Source organism: Anser brachyrhynchus (genome assembly GCF_964034855.1).
Source record: "Anser brachyrhynchus genome assembly, chromosome: 11".
In the NCBI taxonomy this organism is placed as follows: Eukaryota; Metazoa; Chordata; class Aves; order Anseriformes; family Anatidae; genus Anser; species Anser brachyrhynchus.
The window spans coordinates 3,380,529-3,400,777 of record NC_137706.1 but is presented as its reverse complement, the minus strand read 5'-3'; the positions used below and the strand labels follow the sequence as shown (position 1 = coordinate 3,400,777).

The 20,249-nt window shown below is 34.7% G+C and overlaps 1 long non-coding RNA gene across 8 annotated transcripts in view; it reads left to right on the top strand.

The window, feature by feature from the left end:
• The first annotated feature begins 319 nt into the window (after positions 1-319).
• The window catches only part of LOC308200937, a 72,790-nt gene continuing 52,860 nt past the window's right edge, over positions 320-20,249 (top strand). For 3 of the 8 annotated variants that reach the window (XR_013955953.1, XR_013955954.1, XR_013955955.1), the window contains exon 1: positions 20,107-20,190. This is a non-coding gene — a long non-coding RNA (uncharacterized lncRNA). Of the gene's footprint in view, positions 376-10,189; positions 10,273-10,639; positions 10,728-20,094; positions 20,191-20,249 lie in introns of those variants that run through there. The other 5 variants (XR_013955950.1, XR_013955951.1, XR_013955948.1 and 2 more) reach the window with 4 other exon arrangements.

The window sequence follows — 20,249 nt, the reverse complement described above, 5'->3', positions numbered from 1 at the left end:
TTTTTTCCATTGCACTTCCTCCTGTTTTCCATTTAACACTTCCCTTCTACCCCTAGATATTAGCATTTTCAAGTTAAGTAATAAAGTAGCAATTAAAAATCAGGATGCAATAAAGCTAGAACAGAAGTGTGTGTTACGGCCCTGTATAGTTACAGTAATTTAGATTCTTTTGTCAAGTCAGGGCTCTCAAGATTCCCCCCCCATTTTTTTAAAGCTATTAAAAGCTATGAAAGCCAACAATTGGTTCCACCTGTTTTTTGTCTCCTACAGGGTAGAAAAAGCATTGAAGCATAAGTGAAAACAATCTGTTTCAACTGATGTTTAAAGCTCCAATAAATATGAACTTTTCACCACAAGCCCTCTGAAGATCTGTAAGTATGTATTAGTGTGCTCTTACTTAACTTATTCAAGAAATAGCTGCTTGTTTTATTACACACAGATAAATACACACACACTTGCTCACGCAGCTAAATCCAGGTGAATGAGGCAAGAATACTAAACCTGAAAGAAGCTGTACATTCTGTAATTTAGATGCAACTTTCCTTAGGCCTTGCTAATGTTTCTTTTGTGCTTGCTCTGCAGATGTTTGTACAGTTGTATTTGGTAACACAATAGCAAACTTAATCAAAAATACTATTTAAATAAACCTGATACTTTAACAGATGGGTGCCCGGGCAAATGAGCTTTTTAAACATATGAATGTCATCAGTGGATATCTTTAAATATTTGTGTTACAAAGTCCCTTGATAATTATTTTTTCCCCACTCAAGAACAACAAATTGTATTCAGAATATTTGCAATCAATTCTCTGAAAGTATTTGAATACTTTACTTTAAGCTAAAAAGAATTGATGAATTTGCTGTATTCTTGCAGAGAGAATCTTAACTAGCCGAAAAACTTATTCACGATTTGTTGAGCTCTAACGTAAACACACTTTTACAGTAAAAAGTATTTATATTGATTAGAATAGAAATTTTGATGAAGTTAAAGCCACTCTCAGATCGAAACACCAAGTATCTGTGATGGACTGGTAAAGTTACGTGTAAAAATCTGACTATTTTTAATATTTTAATATTAAAATATTGTGTTTACCACACCAGATGTCTTTTATTGTAGTTTCAGAATTTCTGTAGAGGTTGTGGGTTTCAAGTATAATCATGGCCTTTAAGTATAATATTCTTCATTTGTGTTTTCTTGGAAAAACTAATATTAAAAAAAAAATAGAAAAAAAAAAGTAAGGTGTGTGCTGAGGCTCTTTTTCATAATCAGGAGAGTTTCTGATAAGACATCCCTAGATTTATTATGTCCCTTTTGTATAAAATTTTTTGCTCTAATAGAAGTAGCACTAGATTAGATATGCTACCTGGGGTTTACAACACAGATGCGTTTGAAAATAGCCTTTGATTCAAACTTTGAAAGCTACAAAGAGTACCTAATTTACCTCATCTAAATAATTTTATTTAATTTCTGGTTTTGCACCAATGCTTTCAGAGGCTTGTCCTTTTAAAAACAACAACAACAACAACAACAACAAAAAAGTAGAAAACACACTTAGGGCCAAATTCTACATTCACATGTGTTAGTTGAACCACAGAGTTCAAGGCGGTGGCATGACTTTAGTCAAGGACACAGTCTGATGTCACTTTCTGAGGCCAACCACCTATCAAGATGACACTAGAGTTACTGACACCTGAAAGGTTTAAAACCATATTTCTTACTTTATTTAATATTAACAGTTCCTAGTACTTAGACACTTGAAATACCATCTCTCCCACCAGCATTTATGTATACAAGTGATCAGGTATAAATAGTTTTAAATATATTCTCTGTAATTATATCTAATAAATAATGAGCAGTTACAAATTAATCTGGACATCAAATTTTAGTAGCAGACACGCCATATGGCATCTGAGCTATAATTGTTAGGATGTAAGAATTTCCTGAGAAAATAGAAGTTGCTCCCAATCCTATAAATTCTACATGAATGTTCTTTAGGATTTACCTTATTTTAGAAGCAATCCTCTTTATCTCCTCTGTTCCCAAACATTTTTCAATCTGTCTGAAAAATGTCTGAGATTGTTACTTCTCTCTGCAGGCCTCCAAATTGCCTGATAGGCTTAAGATTGATTTCTGTACCACAGGTACATTTTGTCTTTTATGAACTTTGCCAGCATTTTCAAAAATGAGTGTCTAAAACTCAAGCATTTTACTGAGGAACCCAGGTGGAACTAGTCTGAGTTTCAGATGAGCTGGAATTTCCCGGAATGGCTACAGAACCTTTCAAACTAGTTTTTGTATTAAGTGAAAAATTGAAGACTTTTATTTTCAGTTATCCAGTTAAAAAAATATATATATTTGAAGGGTTAAATTTTTGCAGCATTAGGCAAAAAATGCCTGCCAAAATATTGCCTACCTGGCTACAATTTGGACAGTTTTGAACAGCTGTATTCCAAACTGGTTGCAAGGAACTAACACATGAATTTCAATTAACTTACTCCTTTCTATATTTTTGGGTGATACTCTGTTTTGTTTAGGTCCAGGTTTAAAATTTGGTTGGTATTAGCTTTTAAAATAACTCTTCTCAAAACACGGTAAGTAGCTACCAAAGAACAAGGAATTTGAGACACAAGCTTAAGGCCAAAGCAATGGACGAGTTACAAAGTCTCACTTGATGACTAAATGCTGGAAGAATTAATCATGTGTCTATCTCGCCTAGTACCAAACTGTGATTAACAGTGGCTGAGCTACTTGTCTGAGATCCTGAAATGTTCATTTCCTGATGCCATCCTAAAATACAATAAAAAACATTTCTATTCCTGTTCTAGTTTCTGTAGCCCTTTACATCACTAGAACTGCTTTTGTCTAGAGTTCTCCATTCCCATGAACTATTGTCTGGTTCACAGTTTCTAATTGAGTAAAAATATTTAATTTGACTAACTATTGACCAGTTGTCTCACGTACTAGTTTTTACTACAGATCTGGTGTGCTACTTCTGCATTCAAATCACACAGGTAATGGTGCTATTTGTTTCATTAAACAAGAGATGTATAAGCACATACAAGTGCAAACACATAAATCGCACAGTAATGCAAGATACATTATGTCAGAAAACATGTTAATTTTATGTTATAAAATTTTATTTGTTAAATGAAGGATAAATTACAATAATGTGAAAGGATGCTGAAAACTATTTTTGATTTAGAGCCATGTCTGGGACTTTCCTGTGTAACATGGTAGCTTTCCATGATAACTACATGAAAATGTAAGAGGTAAAAGGTTGTGCCATGCTGTATGAAATCAGTAAGTATTATGATGGTAATCTACCCACCAATTTTATTTTTATAACCTGATACATCTAATTTTAAGTTTCTAGATTTGGAAGTAGTAACATAGATTTTTTTAAAAATTAATTAATTATTATTTTTTTAAAAATTTCTTAAGTATATAATATCTAGACCTAGATCAGGAAAAAAAATAATAAAAAGCAACATCAGGATATGTTGTATGTTGTGAATTTGGCTTCATAGTAAGTAGTTAATTGGATGCTTGAATCTTCGCAAAAGTCCTGGCCATAATAGAAAATTGAAAAGCTTCATATTTACCTGTTTGATAATAAAGTAAAAAAAGGCAGAAGATTTTTATCTTGCAGAACAATATTTTGTCATTGGTAATCCAACATACTTAGCTTTTCTAATTATTTTTTTCATTCTCATTTTGACTATAGACTAAGTAATCTAAATTTTTAGAACGTAGTGTTACTGATATCCATTACATTGTAAGGCATAAGTAACATAGGGAGGTTCTTCAAGCTATAAAATGTCATCTGTGTTCTTATGCTCTTGTAGCTACATTCAATGGCACAGAATTTTCCTTCATTATTTTCCTCAAAAGGTAAAACCTCCTACTTATTTTTTCAATATTTCAGGTAGTGGCTGTATATCTTCTACAGTCTGTAGCAGAAATTAGGTTAGTACTGGTTGGTTTTAGCTTTCTTTCTCATGTATTTCCCTAAGCTCAATGTTTAGACTTGGTAATGGTGTTTCAGTCTGCTGCTCTGGGGTGCTCAGTGCCTTCCTCTACCTTAGGTGCTCAACTTGTGTAAGATCAAGCCCAGGATAAGCACGAGCTGGGTTTTCCATACAGTCAGATCCCAAAGTTCATCTTGGGAACTGATGATTTACTGCTTTGAGAACACTAGTCTGGAGAGTAGTGCATCTGCAGTAAATACAGAGCACAGAACTTGTTAATCAATGAGCATAACCTATTATTTCCTTAAATGAGAAGGATTCTATGGTTAACAGTTCCCACAAGAATTTTAGGGCAATACTGTCCAGTATCAAAAATTTGTATGCTGGTCAGACTTCATATTAGACCAGAAGTACTCTTTTCTGTAGAGTGATGGTTGGGAATCCATGGTTAGGAGACAGAAAGTCGTACTCCTGCTTGAGGTGAAAGTTTTTGACCTGGTTTAGGCATGGAGAAGGGAAGATTCTTTCTCCAAAATGTAAATGCTCAGTTCAAAAGGTAAATCTGCTCATTTTCTAACTCAAGTATTGCTTTAATGTTAATAAAGTAATGAAAAGGTAATGTTAATATTGATTACCATTGTAACTGTTGATCATGCCAGCATGTTGTCTTGACCACCGGAGCTCTGCACATCAGAACATGCATTATTGTTTTTCATTCTTTTAAGTTGTTACTCTTTAGACTGAATGATTTTAGAGGAAATATATTCTTCTTCTTCAGTTTTAACCTTAACCTTACATACGAAAAAGAATGCAGACTCAAACATTTAAAGCACTTATAAAAAGTCTCCTTTTAACTAATTTTACAGTATTAATGACTGAAAAGACTAGATAGTTTTCTCCTGGAAACCATTCATTTAAGAGTATGCCAGCTGCTCTGTAATCATTTTACAATCTGTTTTGCAATATATAGGACACTGAGATTTAATGTAATCTACTTTAGGACACTGAGATTCAATATAATCTAGTTTATTGGATGTTTCAGCATTTGGGAAGGATTTTCAGACTTTTCTGGAAGTTGTCTGAAATATTTAGCAGTTCCTAAAATGCAGAGTTTTTTTTGTAATTTTGAAAAACAAGAGGAGATATGAAAATACATTTTTTTTGTTGTTGTTGATAAAGGGACTTTAAGCTTTTATTCAAATTCTGTAAATGAGAAGAAATTGTATCTATAGTTCTACAATATGTGTCATGGAATGATACAAAGCCAGTTCATGTTCGCTTCGTAAAAATGCTTCGTAATTTTTTGATGCAAAATAATAGTGAAGAACATGAAGCCCTTCATTGATATTATGAACTCTCATAAAAGGTTTATAATTTTCTTCATCAATCGAATGGGGATCAAGTATAAGGTATATCCCTAATTATGTTATGGTACTTTTCAATAAAATTCCCCACTTTAAAGAAACTAATGTGAAAGGAAGAAATATTCTATGATTAATTCTGACTCTTTGAAATATAACAGTACATCTGGAAAGTATCTTAAAAAACTCTTGAGTTATGCCATACTTAATAAAATTCTGATTAACAATTTTGCAAAGGAAGTTGGAACAAAAAAATACTGATCTTGAAAGGGATTGCAGCAAGATTTAGTGAAAAGTAGTGATGTGTTGTTCTGATATATATATATATGTTTTTTTGTTTGTTTGTTTATTCTGGAATACATTTTATACAGAGTTTTATAATAAAGTATAATATTTTAGAATGACTATTCCAACCTTTAAGTATAAGTGTTGGTTCTTTGGCTCTGATTTGTCATCCCAGCTGTGGAGGTTAGGTATAAAGGTATCATGTTACAATAAGCAGATCGTGCTTAAAATTATGCAAATATGTATAACTGCTCTATTGAAGTCAAAAACTGAGAAATGATGTTTAATATTTAAAAAGCACTGGAGCCATGTCTGGTGGTTTAATCCTCTGCCTTGGTATAGTACATACATAACTCAGCATTTCATGAAACAAGATTATTATTTTGCTTCCCAGCTGATCCACCTATATAATGTAGATACAGATAATGTAATGGAAATTTTCTGTAATTCTAGTCTTCACCATTAAAACAAGATCATGCCCATCATTACAAGTACAGATTCAATCTGGAAAATTCTTATCTTCCTCTCGAGCAAAGTTGCTCCTTATCAGACACTTTTAATACATTCTAGTGAGAAGTAACCAATGTGGCAGTGTTCAAAAAGTAGTGGTGGTGCTTTGATCTCATTGCTAAGAAGCTTCACTATTATAAAACAAACAAACAAAAAACCACAAAAAAAAACAATAAAACTCCTATAGTGTTCCCACCTGAATGTTTCCTTATCTAAAGCCTACTGCGTGTATCTCGGTTAATTTCCTCAGAAGATTTAAACTTTGTCTTCTACCTTACTATGTATCCTAAGTGTTGATGATCATTATCATTTTGGCTAAAATGTATAGAGTATTTACTGCTTGATTTCAGCTTTTACTAAGGCCCTTCAGCATTAGTATATTTACATATAGAAAATATTATGCTGGAACATATGTGGCAACCAATATATAGAATAAAATCAATGTGCGTCTGCCTCTCTGTACACAATAGCAATTTATTTTCAGCCAGCTTCTACCTTGTCCAATGCCAATATCACTATTTGTATCCAAGCCTGGAGCTGTGTTATTAATGATATGATATCAAAAATAAAAGAAAATACAAGAACTGAAGTCAGGTTTGTTACTTTGTTTTAGACAGAGCCTTTCTGTGCCTCTTATATGTCTTCACATGTAAAAGAAATAATTTTTAATTTTTCCTAATTGCAAATAAATGACCTATAGATGTATTCAATACTAGGAATATGTAGCATACAGCAAAAATAATGATATTAATTTGTAGTGTCTCTGAGTGAATTCAGAACATACTTATGATGCAGATGTGAAATCTGTACTATCTTTGATATGAATTCAGAACATATTTATGATGCAGATGTAAAACTTCCTGGTGATGGATGTTAATACTGCAGATAAGACCCAAAATCAGTAAATGGAATATTTTCTTGTACATATAACTCTGGATTTCATGTCTAAGTATGCATATGAAGAATGTAAAGTGAATGCAATGTATAGGGAGACTTTCAGTTAATGTCTTTTTTTCTTTTCAAACATTTTTTTTAATGTGTAAACATGATAGTGTCCAGATGTATGGGACACACAATTCAGGTGAGTATTCTGTTTGTCTATAGTTTCCAGTCAACTGTTAGAAATATGTTTGTGCTGATGTCTGATCCCTGATTATTTCTAAATGTTTGACCAAAAATAGTCTTTGCAGTGTCTTGTGAAGAGTCTCTCAGCTGTGTGGATTACAGCATAATCATCATATTGCTCATTGTCTCTCGGGTCAATGTTCAGGTCTCTGAAACTTAACCTGTGGAAGAAAGGCTGAAGTTGTTTCTAAGAATATAATTTGAGGTAAAACTCCTTTTCTACTTCTATTGAAGTGGATTAGTTAGAAACCTTCGCAGACCCGAGAATTACAAAAATTCCAGTGTATTTTCACAGGACAGGTTAACAGAGACAAATAAAAAGATTACGTCTTTCAGCTTAAGATAAATACATATTTCTGAAGTACTTTAAAATTTAAAACTACATTAGAAGCTTTTATTTGTAGGTTATCTCTGATTCAATCTGTCTTAATAGATTTATGTGCACAGTGTAAATTGATTCCTACTGAAATGAAAGACTAGGAATAGAAAACACGTTTTTATTCTGATAGCTCAGTGTAATGGCCAGGAGAATGACTGTTTCATGGGTGATATACTCCGTTGTATTTTCAGACCCTAAGAAGCGGAAGTGAAAGATGTTGGTAGGCTATTCTTAAATATATTGAAATTCTTGAAGACTGCCTTTGGAAATGGATGATTAGCTTTAACTTGTTTTCCACTGACTAGAGGAAACTGAAAATTCAAACTATTATTTGATTTCCATGATTTTTTTAATATGCAAATAGTGGGTTTTTATTGTTTTTATAACTAAAGCATTTAAATGTAAGAGTATAGTCTCCCTACATGCTACATGGCATCCCAAAGAGATGGAAAAGATAGATTCTCAAATGATGTGCTATGGCAGAGCGTAGTTGTAGGCAGCAGTTCAGATGAGGCTCTATTTCATTTAAAATATAAATGTAATAAGGGCTTGGGCAGCAGTAGGAAATTGTTGTTGATTTCCATGCATGACACACCGCTGACTTCTGACAAAAAGCTGATTACAGACACCCTCTGTTCAAGAAAGTATCCAAATGTTCTGCCTGGGGCAGCCTCATAGATGGTGCTCAGCTGTCATAGCCTTTGTGTGAGTACCCAGATGAGGCTAATGAATGGTGCACAGGCTGTCACGTCTTGGACAGACAGTGCATTAACTAGAAGTGCTGCAATGGCTTGCAGTTATGGGGTTGTTTTTATTTGAATTTGTCAATTGCTTGGGAAGTAATTGGCAACAAGAACTGGTAGGAAATGTTCTGATAAAATAAAATATCCAACAGATCAAGAAAGTTAGGCATTTCCTCCAGTGGTTGAGACTGGTGGGTCAGTCCCATTCATGGGTCATGGAAGCTCCAGGTCACAGAACACAGGGGTTTCTCATGACAAGTTTGCTCCAGAGGTGTGGACCCTGAATGTACTGAATCCTGTCCTCAGGGAATGAAGGGATCAAGGGGGCTACATCCTGAATCCTGCTGTCATTTGGAGTGAAATTGCATTAAGGTAGGGCCATGAGGTTCCTGACTCCTTACCATCCTAGAGTTCTGCTTGTGTGGAACTTGTTTTCTATGTTGAGAGAAACGTGTGAGAGGAGCCCTCCTCCTCCTGTGACTCTCTGGTGATTCTCCGGTCCTATAAGCATCATTGTCGAGTTAATTTGACGTGGCCCCAGGATCTTTTGTTTTCAGAATACTGTACTTCAGTGTACTCAGGCAAAATTTTCTCAGAATTCCTGATTCACAGAAAGTTAAAGGAGAGACTGAAACCAAATCAGAATTAAATTGATGTTTTTAAGTAACGCATATACTGCCTTCACAGCCAGGTTTACTGACAACAGGGAAAATTCAGCTCCTAGAATTTTGTAATTCCATGGGAAGATATTTATAATACTTGTAGCATGAAGTACAGTTGAAAAACTCAAAAGGGAAAAAAAAAAAGACTTTTAATTGTTTATATTGTCTACCAGATAGGTTTTCTTTTAATTGATTGAGGTGTCACCAGGTGAGCTATTTTGGCAATTTTCTCTGTCCTTACTTATTAGTATTTGATGATCTACAAATACTAAAGTCAATTTTCAGAATGCATTAGGGTAATTATTTTATCGCGTTATTAGTCTAAAACTCAATTAGCTGAATATGTAGAAAAAAGACTGCCACGTATACTTGTATAGTGTGGAAGAGAACTGTAAATTACTTATAAAATCACTGCTAAAGAGGATACATATATACATATTTTAACTTGTAACTTAGTTTTTTTCAAAGATATACTTGGAGTTCTGAAACATGTTTAGTAAGCTTCTATATTTGAAACATTTCAGTGGCTTTAATAGCTAAGATTGAGCTGCTTTTGGTGGTCGCAGATATGGCTGGTTGGGATGTTTCATCTGGCTTAATCTGGGGAATAAAAAATGTCAAAATTATGTAAGAAAGCTTAGCAGGAGACTGGTAGATCCAGCAAGTGCTATTAAAATGTTATGGCTATGGTTCCAAATGACAAGGGAATGACCTTGCACAAAGAAATCCGGACAGAACAGGAAAACCTTTCCAAAAAGACTAATTATTTTATATATTTACATAATATGTTATCTCCTGTGATAATTATATATATATTCAAAAAAAAAAAAGAAGAGCCAACTCAAACTGTTATAACTGGTGTCAAGAGAGATGATACAGCTCTTGGTTGGTGGTATTTCTCATGGTAGGGGCAAAAGATGTGTTTTTAATCTCTGTGAAACTGAGAGCAGAATACAGTAGATGAGAAAAAAATTCTGCTAATTTCATTTACACTAGTACTTTGACCCAGAAGGATTTCAATACTTTGCTGAATGTGTTCATCATTTTGTAAAACTGTTACAGAAATTGCAAGAAGTCTGGTGAGTCAAATTTTGTAGCTGTAGACTTGCACATCTACAATTATTCCAGCATATGTACCCATTTATATTACTTTCAGGATGGTGGAAAAGCGGTTTTAATTTCATATTAGTTTTCCTCTCTAGAGAGAAAGAGATACTAAAGCAACATTTTCTCTAAAAGGTAAGATGAAGTATCTTTTCTTTAAAACAACACTAAAACAACACTAAAACTATTCTTTGTTCTGTGCAACTCACATAGCAATGAGAGAGAAGGAAGCATCTTCTCTTTTGTAAACATATATATATATATTTATTTGGTTAAAGAACATAGGCATAGAACATAGAATCTGAAAGGACTTATTTTCATCTATACGAATGAAGTCAAAACAATTTATTTGTAATTTGTGACAGTAAATAAAAACTCATGATAAAGTATACTTTGTAGAGAGTTTCTCACATTTTATTTTGATATTATTCTTTTTCTGTTGCTCTCTCTTATGGAAGCTATTTGATTTTTTTTTTTTAAACTAATTAATATTTATTTTTAGGCTCATAATGGCATCATGTTTCTGTAAGAAGACTGGGTGGAACTGAGCCTGCCTGGGGAGGAGGCTGTGATGACTGCAGTGGCAGCAGGTGGGAGGGCTCCAGCAGGGAGAAGCCAGCCTGGCCTTGGAGGGGGTGGAAGGAACTTCCTAGGGACTGGAGGGGGGCAGATTTGGCAGTGTCTCAAAACAGGAATGTCTACAGGACTCTGTGTGGTACCTGGATTCCACAGTACTGTCCTCTGTTTTCCTCCCTTACAGCAGAGGAAATTTTCCATTTTCAATAAGAAAGATACAGCAAATTTAACATCTGTAACATAATCCTACTTTAAACTCTCTGGGAAAGCTTGAAATGTTTGGGGTTTTATAGTGCTGAAAGCAATTCTATGCTGAGAAAGCTCATTGCTTTCCTATACTAACCTGTTTGTGTCTGATGTATTTTGCTGTGTGTTTGTATTGTAATTCCTTTAATGGAAAGGATGTCTTTTTATTATTATAAATGCTAGCATTTATTTCTTAGATCCATGAACATAGCTAGGTATATGAGGAGGGAGGAAATGATTTTTAAACATTCCAAAAACATCTCCTCCATTTCTGCTGTGGTTGGAAAACCCCAGATTTTTGAACACTGATTACTTCTAATGTTTTAAGTAATGGAGAATAAAGTGTTTTTAAGAAAATTAATCTCCTACCTGCAAAGCAAGACAGATGTTGAGTCATGGTTAAACAGGTGTAAGCTGCAAATCAGCATTAATCTTAAGCAGTGTTTTTGATGACATTGAAGGCTATTTTTTTTTAATGTTAATTTACATGTAACCCATATTAAACACCAAGATATTTTTTCCACCAAGAAAATGGTCATTGCTGGTAGAAATAGCTGGATTATTTTGAATGCTGATCTCACTACCTCTAGCAGTGATGAGAGCAATGCATGCATATTTACACAAAATTAGCAAACTTTCAAGGGGTTGCCTGAGTATAAAACAAGTAGGATCTTTATTTGTTTATTTATTTTTCCCTGTTGATTTCTTTTCCACAGGCATAACACAGGGCCATTAGTACATTATTAACACATGATATGACTCTCTTCTCATTACCTCAGAACTTTATGCAGCTGCCTAAGATGTCCCTGGTATCCTTCACTTTGCTTTTAGCTCCCTCCCATGTCACTTTACACATCTGACTGGGCACGGGACAGAATATTTGCTGTGGCAGATATAGAGCTGTGCACATGCTGTGTGACCAGCTGGCTGCACTTGCTTTTCACCATACTCACCTCTACTTGCCTTTCTGACCATGGGCAACTGGCCTAGGTCCCTCTTGGTCACTGCTTCTCATAAAACTCTAAAAAGGTTGTGTCCTTGAAATACTCACTGCTCTGTCAGTTTTGCTTGGAATTGGCCATAAGTTTAAAAACAAACAAACATATTGCAGGATACTTGCAGGTTAATAGAGGTTAATGGCTTAATTCTCTCTTTTAAGGAAATCAAGATGGTGTATGCAACTGATTGCAGGGCTATGCTGTAGTTCTTAAAAAACTAGGCACTTGTTTTTAGGATAATTGCTGTTCAGTGCAAGTTTAAAAAAAATCTCATTTTTTACGTAACGCATGCTGGAATTAGAGCTCCTACTGAATAGACTAGATCCTTCTGGTTTCTGTTAATCTCTAGCTGGTGTATTTGAAGCTCCATAAAAAGAAACTGCAAAGTAATTGAGCCTAAAGTAATGCATTAATAACTAATCTAGAATTCCTCGGCTGGAAGGAAGTAAAATATTTTATTTATTATTTATTTCAGGATGTTTTGGTTATGGCCTGCAAGTGAGAACTATAGAAAAAGTCTACAGGGCAATACAGAAGTTTTCGATAAGAATAACTAGTAAGGTGATTATATAGAACAGTACCTAGATCCTTTCCAAAACTGCAAAAAATAATTTTTGATGTGAAGCATGAATTCTTAGTTTATTAACCATTTACTCATTTTTAGAGAAGAATGATTTTATCCTAGAGTCTTGACACAATATCCTAATCAAAAAATATACTCATTATTTCTCTGAGGAATTAGTTAGCTTATGGAAATTTGAGTATGTATAATGTGTTCTAATATGCTGAATATACTTTTTATGAGCTCTTTGATGAGCTGCAGTAGAGGTGTCACATTAGTAGGAAAAACATGAATGCTGAAAAGAAAGTAGTATCTCTTCTCACAGTACAAAGACTGTGTTTGGGGTTAACCAAGCAGGATATTGTACATTCTGTTTTCTGTGTGGTTTTAATAATGGAAAAAACCCACAGTATGAATTCACCGTACCATACATAAACGTGGTAATAGTGATAAATTAACTATAGTATGATATATTATCAATTACATAATAATCATGTAAGTATCACAACATGCATGATTATATTCTGTCGCATTATATAACAATATAGAATACATCACACAATTAAATGAACTGACAGTTATTATTTACAAGATATAGTTATTATTGTAATATCTGCTAAAATGTTAAAGCTGTGGTTCTAATAGCATTCCCAGTTTTTAGTAAGAGGGGAAGTCTAACTGAGGGGGAAGTCCTCAAATGTGCTGAGCAATTTGTTTCAGAAACCGTAGAAAGCTAATGGAGCAGCCATTTTACGTTAGCTTTGGATTAATAGGGGGAAACTAAGAAGCTAAGTTAAAAGCACCTGGTGAAATAAATAAGACAGAATTCGCTTTTCTGAGGAAAATGAGATATTGGAACAGCAGAATGATACATTTCAGAAAAACAGACTTCCACAAATTCAGGGAACAGATATGTACAATTTCCTGGGAAGATAAGCCAAGTGATGAATGCAGCTTTTAAGGGAGACTGAAAATTTGCTTTTGTGCATGTAATTATATACAATGTGGAGGTGAAACAGCAATGATAGAAACAGACCATAATGGCTGTATTGGAAGCTTTTCACTGACTTCAAGATTAAATAGAAATCATACAGAATGAGGAAAAAGAACATGTAGCTATGTCTGAATGCAAACGAATAGAAGAGACCTGTAGGGATAAAATTGGATAGAAATTTTATTTAACAAGAGGCACAAAAAATAAGTAACAGGGCTAGAACACAGAGGAAACAACAGAGATGTATTACCACTACTAAACAGAAGAAGCATAAATACTCTGGTACAGAGAAGGCTAAAATGTCCAACAGTTTTCTGCAAAATTTGTTCAATAATTTTCTGCAGAAATGCTCAGTGTCTCAGAGCTTGTAAAAAAAATTTTAAAAATTAACAAGGAAAAGAAGGTTAGGTCAATTTACATAAAAAAAAAAATGTGTTGGCATACTTCAGGGATACATGTCAAAGCTGGTGGGATCTGACTGAAGTCACCTTACAATACTTGGCAAAAAGTAGCTAAAGTCCTTTTGGAACTCTCTATGATTATCTTTCTGAATGAAAGCAGACAGATGCTTTGCAGAAGTGTTAGTACAACTGTGCTGGTTGATCTAGCATATTCATACTAGAGAGCAATCGTTTCCCCTACCTCTGAGGGAGGTCCTAATTCAGTGATTTTTCATAGCAGAGGTTTTGATCCAATCTACAAAGATAGAGGCCAAATACACAGTTCCAGTCTTTAGACTTCACCCTTGTTTCAAGACGGTTTAGGGAGTTTTGATTAAGACCTAAATATGCTTATGAGAGACAGCTGGTTGACTTGCAATGAAGAACCAGCTGCACTTGCCTGCCCTCATACTTCTACATAATGATGTTTGTTATGCCTCCTTCTGGAAATGTACTTTGATTTTTTTTTTTTTTTGCTAGTACAGCCATTAGGTACTGTTCATTCTCCCTCTCTGTTTAAGAAGCTGAAATATTTCTTCTAGTAATCAGCAACATCGCAAATGCGTTAAAAATTTTTTACATTAAGGAGAAAAGTAAAATAAAATCTCCGAGTTCATAATAAGGACAAAGGGAGGCATCTCTGGGCATTCCTGAAGATGAGTAAATTCAGTGACTCCTGAAGCAATAACAAAAATGTACCAACTACAACTAGAATTGATTTGTGTGGCTGAGGCTGCAGTGTCCTTTTACACAGGAGAGGCAAAGACAAATTGAAGATTCAATATAAAGCTGAAGAGCGAGAAGGAAAACAGAACGTAGCTCAGAATTGACTTTAAGGTATTTATCTGGAATTAGAAAAAAGGAGGAGAATCAAAAGAACAAAGGTACTGAGAGAGAAAGCGGCAAGAGCTGGAGAAGGGGTGGCACAACGAAACATATACCAAGCTCCTGCTGATGTCTGATATTGTAAATTGAGTACAACAATAATTTCTAATTGCATCACAGCAGATCTCCATCTTGATCTTAGTAAAACTGAAGGACAGTCAAGCATAGATGTTAAGAAAATTGCCCAGTCATAGAGAAGGAAATAAGCTATAAAGGGGTTAAAACTGAGACTGTCCTGTAACTCACAGAGAACCTCATCTACAGTGATCTGCTCTTTACAATTCTCTAGCACTAATTGCCAACATTTTATGTGTATATATGCCATATGTATGTATACCTATTATTTCTCCTTTAGATAAAAGCTTTATGTATTAGCTAACATACAGCTAGTGTACTGAACTGCAGAAGTGGTTGGACCAAAGACGATTTTTTTTTTAAAATTTTGCATCAAGTGTTAATTCTCCTTAAATTACTTTAAAGTAATTGAATAGCTTACTTTAAGATGTTTTTCTTATTGATCGATTGATTTTTAATGCAGGGCTAAGGATACAGAAAGAACTGTCTAATTTTTCCAATACAATTTTGCTATACAGCTAACATGTGGACTGTCCCCCTGGACTAAACACACAGACTTAATAATCTGATAATCAGCTGATCAGACTTAATAATTTCTTTCTTGCTTGTTGTTGGTTTGTCTTTTTTTGGTGTTCTTTTTTTTTTTTTTCTTTTTTTCTTGCTAAGAGTTTACATCCTTCTCCTCAGGATAGAAAGTCAAAAAAGACCTACATGAGGAGAAGGATGTAAAGAGCCAGGAAGATATAGGTATACTTCTGTTGCCAGAAAGAGCTTATTAGCTGACTAGTTCTGCATGCCACTATGCTATTGTTAACACATACTGCTACCATAACCAAAAGTATAAAAGTACACTGTTATCGATCTCTGTAGCATAGTAGCAGGAAAAAACTTCAAAACTATGTAAGGTAATTTCCAAAGGGTAAAATATAAATCTTATAATTGGTGAAGACAAAGAAACAACAACAAAGGGCCGAGAATCAAGTCTTGAATGCATCTTTTAAAGACTTTTATTAATTCTTTGTGAAAAAGCAGAAAGAAGCTATCCATATGTAACTGGAAAGTGTATGAAGTACTACAAACTTTTTCCAACATGTTCCTTGTGCTGCCACAAAAAAAATCTTCACACAGTCTCATCTCTTAAATCTAGTCAGGAACAACACCTTTATTTTTAGGATCTTAAAGTCTGAAAGTAAAGGCCCTACTTCTTGCACATCTTGCTTGCAATTCATACTTAAATGATACTGGTCTTAAATATTACTAATGAAAAACCAACAGGTGGGGAAATAGTGAAAATTATTATTTTTTTTTCCATTTTGTTTTAAGGTGTTTCTGAAATCTATGTTCTTTATTTAGATTTAAGGACTCCAACAAAGGATATTTCCTAGGTGTTTTATTGTGTTCATATTCTGCTTTTGTCTTAACTAAAGTCAAAGAGTCAGAAATGTTATATACCATTATAATTAAATGTATTTAGGTTTAGAAATAGTGATTAAGGCTTGCGTCAGTTAATCCTAAATCTCTGGAAATGTGCGGCATATGTTTGAATTCAGCTTAGTGGAATGTTCTCTGACAATATGAGAGTTATGCTCTTACATTATGTCCTATCATAAGGCCATACTCTTTCCTGTAGATTAATGTCTAGGTGATGGAACCTTAGGAGCACTGTGCTACCTGTCTGAATATCTCACTGTGTTATGTTCACTGCTTAAAAAGCTTGTTGCATAATGACTGACTTTACTGTACTGTTTAAAGTAATCATATTAAAATACAGCTTATGCTCTCAAGAGTGCAGTTTAAATTTCTACTTTATTGGACAATATATAGTCAGGCATATTTGTAAACAGAGTAGAAGAAAATGGCTGTGTCCTGAGATTGCCCCATTACACAGTGCAGAGAGGAACACAGTAAGTAGAGCTGCTGGAAAATGTTTGCAAATTTGTAAGATTTTCTACATTTTTCTGATTCCCTATTAAAAGACACGATTTTGAGATACCCACTAAAACTCAGCCTGTAGGTACAATCCAGTCATCACTGAGGTTTGTCTTTTCTTCTCGTCTGTTTCAGAGTAAAGCTTTCCTTCTGCCTTCTCCCTGATCCATGCTCCTCGCTGTTGTTAAAAAGAAAATGAATTTGAGATAAACTCCTTTGTTTATACATTTTGTTGAAAGGCTTTTGCTTTGGGCTAATTTTTTCCACTTGGCAGCCAGCTTTTCTCCCGGGATCTCTCTGATAGTTGCTGTAGTATTTGGCAGCTTGTGCCATTGTAAGGTGTAATGACTGGCTTCAAATTTTCTGTTTCCTTCCAGCACTGTAATATATAGTGGTAGAAATGCTGTGTATGAACCCCTTTTTCTTTACAGAGGGGGTGACAGGTTACCATTCATCACATACACTTGTAAACATTTCAACTAGAAGTAACCAGAAGAGTGGTGCAATTATTCCTAGTAACTTTCTTTCCAATATAATTTTTTGACATCATAGGCAAGCCAGCATGCATGTACTTTCATTCTTCATCTGAGGAAAAGCTGATGCAGTTCTGTGTTAGGACTCTCATCATGACCAATTCCTTTTGCAGTCAGTCTATATCTCTTCTTTTTCGTTTATTTCTTAGTGTGCTATTTAAAATACCAATGTTCTTTCAGTGCTGCACATAGCGTGAAATCTGTTATGCTTGTAAAATGCATTAAGTTTCTGTACCTTGAATTTGCACTTAATAAAGTGAATTTGAGTCATTGCATTCCAAATTTGTTATCTTTCTATTTGACAAAGCATGTGTGGAATTTTCCCCTGACAGTGTGACTGTTGGGAACTGAGCTCTTTGGCAAATATTTTCATGCTGAGGAACCAGATGGACAGGCACCCGATCAGAATACCTCCTTGTTTAAAATGATATGAACTTATTTCCTGTTAATTGAATTCATGAGGTCAGTGAGAACTTGTTTTTAAGAATAATTTTGTCCTTTGCATCATTTTGTATTCTTATAATCACTTACTATGACTTTAATACCAACATAATCATTCCTTGCTAGTAACTTCAGAGATTTAAATGTCGAAATGAATATTTGTGATGATACAGCAAGTCTTTGTGGAATTCATAGTCTTTCCAAAAATTCAGGTCATTATTTAAAGTCACAGGCTAACTGAGCATTTTTTAAGAATTTGACTTGGTGTTTCTCAGGTGTTATTTGACATGAAATAAGCAAGTAGCATAACTGCCATCCTCAGACCAAAACCCAATTCCTCTCTTCCCCGCTTCAGCAATCCCAAAGTAGGTAGTATGGTACTACTTAGGACTCCAAGTTTGGTTGGCATTTATTCCCATGAATGGGAATTTGGAAAAAAGAGTGGGATGATTATAGTTTTTTTTTTTCTCTTTGCATTTTGTACAGAATGTTGTTTTTTTTCTCCTCTCAAATGCACCTTATTTTGTATTTACCTTGTATCTTACTCTTGGCAACGGTTTTAGCATTATATGTGCTTAAATAATATTTGCCCCCAGAAGATGGTTGTTCTGAGGACAGACTGAAAAAGCAAAACAAAACCCAGTCCAAAACTTTTTTTAAAGAAACAACTTTTGAGGAATAGTATAAATTATGTTGAGATCTTGAAAATGCTACATGATACTGTGAGAACTTGAACAAAAGTCTATGTATAAGAGCTTTTTTTTTTTTAAATAAACTGTTTTCCTTTGAGGCAGCTTACCAAATGGAGAATTATGTAGTAATCCAGTGCACTTATGAGAATAGTTCTTAGTTTTAAGGGTTAAGGGTTCTCTTTCAATAAGAGTTGTTATATTCCTCTTAGAAATTACTACAGTTGCTTAAGGAGTATGTCACAAGTTTTCTGCACAGGCAATGTTTCTGCTACATTTCTAAAATGCACCTGTGAGAATTAAGTGTTTTTCATCTGTTGCCAATGAGCCTTAGGGTCATTTGGGCAGTGCACGTGTGGTGGGGAAGAAACCCTACAATTCAGAAAGAAAAATAAACTAATTAAAATTATCTGCTTTAAAGTGTCCAGACTTTGCTGGAAAACAAGGTGTGGGTAAGATGACTCCATAAAGGTTAGCTGATGGGATTTCAAGGAAATTAATTCTTAGAGGAATTTGCTCCAATCCTCCAGTGTGAAAAAGAATGTGTGCATCCAGACCCTTTGGCTCCTCCAAGTACCAACTGCTCTTTCGTGCATTTGTCTTGTTTTTAAAAAATGGCATGTCGCATGCTATGAGCCTTCTCTATGGCAGGTGACAATAACTCAAGATGAACCCAAACCTGATTGCAGATTTAGTAAACTTGTCATATGATTTGCATTTTGCATGTAGTCTATACATTTCCTCAGTTGCTCCCTCAAATGGGCCTTCAATTACTAATGGATTATTTTCTGGTGAAAAATAATCTGTGATAGGCAGTTATTTCCATATGGTGGCTATCCTTACAGGTGCCTGAATGGTCCATAGTATTTTTTAAACTTACTTGGAAGTTTTCAGGTGCCAAAAAAGCTTTTGTTTTTAAAAACTGTGCTTTCTAATTCTAAAATATAAACAACATAAAATATAAACAACATAATTTTGCAAGTTATGTGAATAGATCAGTTATTTGATAATATGCATACATAGATTCTTCACAAAAACCTTTCCGCATCATTAAGTTTTTGTTTTCAGTGTTTTCCATCTTTTCCACCTTTCCTTGTTTTCATGTACTAAGCTTTTACAATTGCATAGTGTTATCTTTCCTTGCTCTACTTTCCATACTTAAAACAAAGAAACAAACGAGTGGAGGACTGATGTTGCTAAATAGAAACGATGGTTTTCTTGTGATGGGGGAACATATGAATCAGAACAAGAAGACAGTTTACACTGGAAACAAGATTTATTGTTTTAGGTTAAAGAAATATAAATGTTTGTCTTTGTGATGTTCATGCAGCATAATTACATTGCACCAAAGCAGTAGAGTATTATCAAGCTTGCTACATTTTGAGTGTTAACAACAAACAAACAAAAGATCATAATCCTCCCCCCAGCACATAGCTATCTGGACTTTTTTCTTTTGGCTTCTATCCCTGAAGTTGTGATAGGTATGTGCAGCTGCAACAGGGACCATGGATGGCCTAATTATTGTTCCCAGCTGGACACGATAGCTGGAAACACCTGCACACATTGGCTGGGGAAAGGTATCAGGGTGAGCTCAGTGCTACCAGTCAGGGGCTGTTGTGGGGAGTCCCACTGAGGAGAGAGGGGTCCTAGTGAGGGGTGCTGGGGTGGGGTGAGGGGGCAGTGAGGTGAGCAGTGCTGGGGTGAGGGGAGCCCTGCCGAGGAGGCAGTGGGGTGAAGGGTACTG